Source organism: Mustela erminea, chromosome 15, assembly GCF_009829155.1.
Source record: "Mustela erminea isolate mMusErm1 chromosome 15, mMusErm1.Pri, whole genome shotgun sequence".
Taxonomy (NCBI): Eukaryota; Metazoa; Chordata; class Mammalia; order Carnivora; family Mustelidae; genus Mustela; species Mustela erminea.
In genome coordinates, this window is record NC_045628.1 from 8167151 (window position 1) to 8176204 (window position 9054).

Below are 9054 nucleotides of genomic sequence, written 5' to 3' on the forward strand. Positions count from 1 at the left end.
ATCTTATCTTCTGCTGAAGGGACTAATATAATCACTCCCCTTCCTCATCCTCTCAGTCAGGCCCTGGCTAGCTGTATTCCACCCATGGAAAGCTGTGTTCTGTCCCCTCTGTGTCTTTGTACGGACTGCTTTCTCACCTTGGGCCGACTTGGCCATATCCCCACCTGTCTATACTCATCTGCCCCATTATTGAGAAATCACCCCGGATGTCGCCTCTTTAAGCAGGCTTTCCCAACCCCATGAGAAAGAACGAAGTACCCATACTGAGTAACAACAACCCCCTGTACCAACTTCTATCATAACGAGCAGTGTTGTGCTGTAATCCCTTAACCACTTTGTCTGTCTCCCAGGCAACATTCTGCTTCTCAAGTACAAGATCTGTGTCTTCATTATCATTCTACTCCTGGCCCCTAATGGGCTACCTGGCTTAGACCGGGCAATAAAGAAATATTTGTTGAAGAACATAAGTGAATAAGCAAGCCATTGAAATATTTAAAAATAGAATATGAAATTTTCAAAAGAAATTAATAGGACAAAATCAGAATAGGCTACTTGAAGAGTCCTATTTTGTGCCCACGATTAGAAACGTGGTTATACACAGTGTAAGTGTTTAAAACATCGTAACTGTGCACTTTATCACAATGATTTCACTACATGCTGTCATACCTCAAGGTTTCAGAATAGGAAAAATAAGCAGTGCAACCTCAGTCCTAGAACAGGCTGTCAAAAACCAAACACATGCACACAAAATCATACATGCATCTCAAAAAAAAATGGACACTAACTAGGAAATTTCAAAACAAATACCAAAGCACACCATCTATTGAGAGGGCTAGAGGTGAATTGGCCACTGACACCTGATAGTTCAATGAAACACCAGTATGTTGCTCCAATCCCTTCATTTCGTATTATTAGTCAGGAGGAGGTGGGAAGCAAGAAAAGGGGCCAGGGGTATGTGGGAAAGGAGCGGAAATTAGGAAAAAGATGTAGGACAATTTTCATATGCTTCATGTCTTTAATCAGTAAAATATACCACAGAAATATTTTTGAATAATCTATATTTAAATGTTCTTATCATTACCAAGCTTCATTATCATTATTTTTCCATAGATTCCTTTGACTGGTGAATTCTATAAACCTTATCTCAGAATATTATGTTTTAATACAAAAAATAACATACATGGGAACATAAACCAATTACATTGCTGTTCAAATTAGGTCTACTTCTGATACAAAGTAGAAGTTATTTAAATAAGAACAAACGTGTTCTTTGAGTCAAAGATTCCATTTTATTAATAATGAAGTGTACAAATGAGGTATTTTGCTTATCTGCATCATTAAATCTGTCCAGAGAATCTTCCTTAAAACAATGAGTAATGATGGTATCTGAAACATCTCATTAGCATGCATCTTCGTCTACAGATTTGCAGACCTGGCTTTAGCCAAATGAATCTCAGACTTTCACCCTGTTCACCACACTTAACTCTGTTGCTCTCAGGCATCTGAGCATAGTTACAGAGATTGTATTGGTCCAAGACATAAGGAAAGCACTAATCCAGAGATTGTAAAGGAAGGAGTAGCATGCTGTTTCCAGTTATAAACAGCAATACAAAATCCTTGAATGCGAGGTGTAGATCTTATATGATGTGTCAGTGTAACACATGAATAGAGCAACTCATCCACATGAATTGAAAAGTCTATATGCTTCTCTCTCTATGTGCTAGATACTACTATTATTTTGCCTAATTAAAATTTATTCTTTGATATCGATATTATATGCAATTCTGGTAAATTATAACTAGGTATGCCTCATTACTCAAACACACAGAAATATAATATAATTGATTATATTAAATTATACTATATTAAATGTTTTATATACATATATATTAAAACAGGGGAACACTTGATTAATCACACAGAAAAAATAAAATTAGATCTTCATCCTACATTATGTATCAAGAAACAAGTTTCACTGAATTATAGCAATAAGTGTAAAATTACAGTTAGATAAAATAAAAATTAAAAATAAGCGCATATCTATTTAGCTGATGGAAAATATTGAATGGCATTCTGAGCAAAGGCTTTAACATAAATAAAAATTTGATAGAGCTAACAATATTTTTTAAATGAAATAGTTGCTTAAAACACAAAAACCAAAACCAAATTTGGCACATTACTTTAACAAATATTATATTGGGAATTATGCTTAAAATAAAAAGAGATTTGACAAATCATTAAGAAAAGGATGAGAGCTAATAGAAATAAATGAAGATACAAATAGACAATTCACAAAGAACTACACATGAACATGTTCTTCAGTTTCACTTCAGTAACATTTTTAAAAATTGAAATTAAAGTTGAAGCTAACATAAATGCTGGAAATTAGAATAATGGTCAAAAATAGGATCAAATAAAATAAACTACCAACATAATTAGAAAGGTCTTTTCTTTTATTTTTTTAAATCTTTATTTTTTATTTAAGTGTAATTAACATATAATGTTATGTCAGTTTGGGGTGCACGTTATAATGATTTGACAATTCCATACATTACTTGGTGTTTGTCTTAATAAGTATGCTCTTACTCCTCTTTAATTTTAGTGGCATTTTAATTATATTTTTCTTTTCTTTTTCACATCTAGTAAACAACTTTGGAATACCCATCTAGTAAACAACTTTGGAATACCTTGAAGTCTGAGTGGACAGATATGTTGTGATCACTGCTATTGTATCTCAATAACATTGAACTTGGTGTTTTTAATTTCTTATATTAAGACAAAGATTGATTTAAAAAACTGAAGTTTTTTTGGTATCAGAAGATATTTTTTAAAAATCTGATTTGCACAATGGCATAGAAAAGGAGGGACATTATATTTGTTGGTGGGACTTATTTGACCACTTGTACAAATGCATTAAAAATATTAACTTAGTCACAATTTATCTTAAGGGAATAACCAAATGTACAAAGATATGTATGAAAAAAGATAGTCATATTCTGGGTAAAATATATAAAGAACTTTAAAAAAATGTGCTTGTTATATTTTATACATCAAGAACAATCTGAGAAACAAAGATGTGTATGTATAAGTATAAATATGTCGAAGAAGGTTTGAGAAGATGCACACCAGAATGTCAAGTGAGACCTCTACTTCCAATCAGGATATAGAAACAGCACAGGGGGCACCTGGGTGGCTCAGTGGGTTAAGTCGCTGCCTTCGGCTCGGGTCATGATCTCAGGGTCCTGGGATCCAGTCCCACATCGGACTCTCTGCTCGGCGGGGAGCCTGCTTCCCCCTCTCTCTCTCTGTGCCTGCCTCTCCGTCTACTTGTGATTTCTCTCTGTCAAATAAATAAATAAAATCTTAAAAAAAAAAAAAAAAAGAAAGAAACAGCACAGATTCCTCGTCCCACTTGCAACAACTAAATATTAAAACAAAATACGTGAAACAAGATCCCTCGAGACTTTAGATGCTAGGCAAGGAAAGACAGTGGTTTCTGAGAACCAGGAAAGGGGACATAGACAAGGAGAACCAGGAGACTGGTCCCACTTGCTACTTGGAGGAAGTTTCCAGCCCACAGTACAGGGAAGGGAGACACAGTCAGAGCCAGGACTCCAGGGGCCAATATCTGGCATTCAGCATAGCCAAGACAGACAGAGTTCTAAGGGCAGCATGACAGACAAGAAATCTTCCTAGAGAAGAAACTTTAGATCTCTTCAGAGAGTCTCCCTCAAGAATTCGGTTGACTACTGTTGATCAATGTGTGCATGTGAGGACACTATCTGAGACCAGATCAAGAAATGCCTGAAAGAATTAAAAAGAACAGTTCCTGGAGCTGAAACAGAGCAAGAGGTTGTACCTGTACCTGATGGGCAGAGTAATTAACGTTAGTGAGAGGCCATCGGTGAGGATCCTGAGAAGGTTTTTCCCCCCGGAGAGAGAAACCTTAATTCCATAGAAAATGCAGATCTGGTTCTATGTAATAAAGTCTTAAAGGAAGATATAAAAGAACCAAGCTCTTCCCAGGTAATGTAACCCATCTAACGCCAAGCCCTAGAGTATGAGGAACATAAAAATGAGGCAGAATCACAATGTGTTCCCCTTGTTCAGCACCCAGTCAAAAGTCACAGGGTGTACACAAAGGGAGGAAAGGATCACCTATAATGGGCATAAAAGTCATTCAATTAAAACAGATCCAGGAACAACAGAAACAACAGAATTAGAAGACAAGAACATTAAACAGCTTTTACTGCTGTATCTCATATGGTCAAGAAGGTAGAGGAAGGAATAAATATTTCAATACTATCATGGAGATATAAAAAGACCCAAATTGAACTTCTGAGCTGGAAATGACAATATCTGGGAGGAAACACGCTGTGGATGAGATTGATGGCAGATTAAACACGGCAAAGGAAAAAATCAGTAAACTTGATGACCAGCTTTGGTTAGGTTCTATTGCTGTCATAACAAAGTACCACAGACTTGGTGGTTTCCTGAACGCATTGGTTGTTATCTCACAGCTTTATATGTCAGAGGCCCAACATTCTCTCTACTGGGTTTAAATCCAGGTGTTAGAAGGGCTGCTTTCCCTCCAGAGGTTTTTGAATGGAAGCTGTTTCCTTGTGTTTTCTGGCTTCTAGAAGTTGTTCCCGTTTCTTGGCTCCTGGCCCTTCTGACCATCTTCAAATCCAGAAACAATGTGTCAAGTTCAGCTCACATTCCTTGGCAGTAGCCTATTTTTCGGCCTCTTCCTTCTTCTTTTAATAGCTTGTGTGGTTAGAGTACATTTTCCCAGATAAACCAGGAAAATCACCTTTCAATAATGATAAAAGGTCGATCAACAGTATAGAAAAAAATTAGAAAAATGAAATATCTCAAATTACCCCAGCTTCTTCCTTAAGAAATGAAAACACAGGATTAAATTAAGCCCAAAGTAAGCAGAAGAAAGAAAATAAAATAGATCATAGTAGAAATCAATAAAAATTGAAATTTACAAATGTATATCATATACATCATATGTTTTCTATTTTCACACTTTCTTTGCTCAGTATTTTTAGTAGAAAGAAATACCACATTCATATTTTCAGAACTTAACAAAATAAGTTTTTAAATCTCCAGGCTAATAGATTTAAAACAAAGATTGCTGTTTAATAAAGGGAAAGCAGTACTCAATACTGAGATATAGTAATAGCAAAAATCTTAAAGAAGTCAAATTTAAGAAACAAAACAAATGAATAAACAAAGAAGAAAGAGACAAAAAATAAAACAGACTCTGAAATACAGAGAACAAACTGGTGGTTGCCAAAGGGGAGGTGGGGGATGGGGAAAATTGAATACACTGTCTTGATAAGCACTGGGAAATGTATAGAATTGTTGAACCATTGTACTGTACACTTACAACTAATATAATACTGCATGTAAATTATACTTGAATTAATTTTTTTAAGTAAGAAATAAAAAAACTAATTCTCAGGGAGGAAATGAATATTTTTCAGTAAGCCCATCTTCCAGAGATGTGTACAGCATGACAACCTCTGGGCATTCATCCACTAATCCTACAGTCATGTATTAAGCATCTTCTGACTGTGAGTTAAGTTCACCGAGTGTGACCTGGAGGTACAGTAGTGAGTAAGAATTGTACTTCTGTGTTACATTGTATAAAGATGTCCTGGCTGCTGCCAACAGCATCTGGACCACACTCTGGCGGTACTCTCCTCCACTTCCACCTGAAATCCAGGCTGTGCTTCTTTTGATGAAGCCTCATAAATCCTATGGATTTTTTTCTCCAGCTGGTTATCTTTTGGATCCCAGGGGAAAAAATATGTTCAATAAGTCTATCTCCTCATTTCAGTTCTGGCCTGAGTTTTAATTTTCTAATGTAAGGCTCCTTGGCTGTATGGATGTATGTATGTATGTATTTATAAAATTCCATTTATTTGTCAGAAAGAGAGAGAAAGAGTGAGCACAAGCAGGGGGAGCAGCAGGTGGAGGAAGAAGCCATGTCCAGGCTGAGCAAGGACTCTGATGTAGGACTCTATCCCAGGACCCTGGGATCATGACCTGAGCCAAAGGAGCCATCGAGGTGCACCTCCCTGGTGGTATTTAAGTCAAGGGACAGAGGTATTTCTTGCCCCTGAACCTAAAGTTCTCTGTTTATGCTATGAGGCAGTTAGGAGCATTGAAATGGAGTACTTAGAGGACATCTAGAAAATGGTGTGACCTAGAGTCACCAGCTAGCATAGTAAGTATCAATGCCATAGCCTCCAAACCACTATTGAATATAATTTCTGTTTTCAGGTGTTTTCCTACTAAATTGTGCTTTCCTTTAGGGGCTATATCTCACTTATTTTTGTATCTTTTGTATCTTGCAAAATATTTCATGTAAGAAGAGGACAATGAATACTTATTAACTAAATGACAATGGACGTTGATTTCTTCCAAAGGTTTTGAACTTTATTCAGGCTTTACCAACCACACCCTCCAATAAAATGCTATCCCTTTCTAATTTCAGACATTGTTGAGAGGATACGGCAAATCACCTAGACTCACTACGGGGGATTGTTAATCTCTTTTTCATAGTTTCTCCTAGAAAACCACAGTATCCTTCATTGTTCTCTCTGAATGCTTCCAATATTTGTGATTTATCTCAAGTGAGTTCAGCCCAAGCACCTCAGAGCTCTTCTGAGAATTTTCACATGTAAAATTAGATCATTCTGGTAATGAATTTTAAGGTCAACATTTATGTTTAAACTCGGGTCTTTTCAAACAATTGAGTACTGTAGGATTATAAGAATAACTCGAAGTAGACAATATCATGGTGACAACTATAGTCCTTCATCTTCTATAGCAAGACATGCTGTGTTTTCTTTTTTTCTGTCTTTAACAATCATATTTATTTATGGCATCATGCTCACAAACACTTGTTTGTGTTATGTATTCTGGTCTCACATCTGCTTTTTTGAAACATAAGCTGAAGAGACACTTTAATGTTTCCCCTGTTCTTTTTTTTTTTTTTTTTTTTTTTTTGTTTTCGGGTTTTTTTTTTTTTTTTTTTTTTTTTTTTTTTTAGTGTTTCATGGACACTTGTAAACATTCAAACATCATTTTCCCTCAGAGTTGCCTAATTAGGGTGACCTCATGAATAAGGTTGCTTATAGCAACTGTGTCCTTCAAAAGCTTCTCCAGCAAGATTTTCTCAAGAACTCCAAATAATGAGACCATCACCAATGCTTTGTGAGCTCCTTTAATAGGGTTATTGTTACTAATGGCCCCAGGAGTACTCTAGTGATGGGTCATGCCTAGCTCTAAGAAGGAACCTGTACTTGAACACAAACAGGTATTATCTAAATGTAGTTCCAGGGCTAATTAGCAGGAGCCTTCATATTATCAGATACACATGTAATTAATCTGACAAGTTTAATTAATTAATTTCTTTGAAAGAGAGAGAGAGCATGTGAGCAGGAGGTTCAGAGAGGTGGGAGAGGCAAAGGGAACGAGAGAATCTTAAGCAAACTCTACACAGAGCCCAACATGGGGCTTGATCTCATGACCCTGAAGTCAGGACCTGAGCTGAAATTAAGAGTCTGATGCTCAACCGACCGAGCCACCCAGGTGCCTTTAATCTGACAGGTTTATGATGATACTTTCCATCCGTAAGTTCTTAGAACTCCCACTATTGAGATGGCTTGCCTTTTGCTACCTCCTCTGTCTCAGTGGGTCAGGTTGGACATGAGATGGAGTGTCAGCTGCCCACTGTCGACGCGGGGTCGGAGACACTGGCTGTGATGTGCTCTCCATGCAGCTAGTATATTTTCAACTTGGTACCTAATACTGATTTCACCATTTCCCTGATCAACCTGCTAATGACCCTTATTTGTTCAAAGAACAGCTCAAAATTCTGATTCTTATCTTGCAAATTTACATCACATTTGCCCCTTAACTTTGTATCTCCATAGAACTGTGGCATTTGATTTCAATATTAACACAATGTTTTACTACTTTGATTTGTGAAAATTTATTTTAAGTAGCCATGCTAGTTCCATGATTAATTTTTTCTTGACAATTAAAAAACAAGACACTAAAATTATCTTGAATTGCTGACACAAAACATGATAGAAATGTTACATTAAAATAAATTAATTCAATTTTTACCTCAAAAGAGCACCTGGAGATTGGATTTATATAGAATAGGCAGAAACACATGGAATAACATGGCATAGATTTCTTCAGGGATTGAGGATCAGAGCCCCCTGGTTACAGACGTGAATCACTGACTACCTCTACTGCCTATGATCAGATCTATAAGAAATTTAGGATCTAGTGAGATGTTTAACATCCTAAATATCAGTACTTTGGGCAGTAGAATTATAAGCAGAAAATGGCAAATGTATTACCTTGAGAAACAATAGATTCTGAACAAAATTAGACATGTTTTAAATAGAGGTTTTAAAATGTTTACATTTAGGAAATAGATACTGATTTAAGAAATATTAGTTTTCAAAAAGTTTTACTTTTATTTAATATCAATGACAAATGTAAGCCCTATTGGTAGCTGGGGTTTTTTTCTTAAGAAAATAAAGTACGGTGGGGGCGCCTGGGTGGCTTAGTGGGTTAAGCGTCTGCCTTTGGCTCAGGTCATGATCTCAGGTTCCTGGGATCGAGCCCCACATCGGGTTCCCTGCTCAGTAGGAGCCTGCTTCTCTCTCTCCTACCTGCTCGTTCTCTCTCTCTTTCAAATGAGTAAATCCATAAATCTTTAAAAGAAAAAAAAAAGAAGTATGGTAATGCATGTGCTTAAAGAAGTTTCAAAGGCAAACGCTTTTCTAGAACTCTGTCATGGGAGTCTGAATACATACATGGACATATACGACTATCCTACAAGCTTGCTATGATAAACCAGACCCGTGTTAAAACAACAGTCCTAAAATATCTGTAAATATGAAAACATTCCCATTGGAAGAAAGATTTTAGGTATCTGGTATAATTAAATAGTAAGATTTTTTTTAGAGGATTAAAACAGCCCCACATGTTTGTATTTTGCACATGAACTGTGAG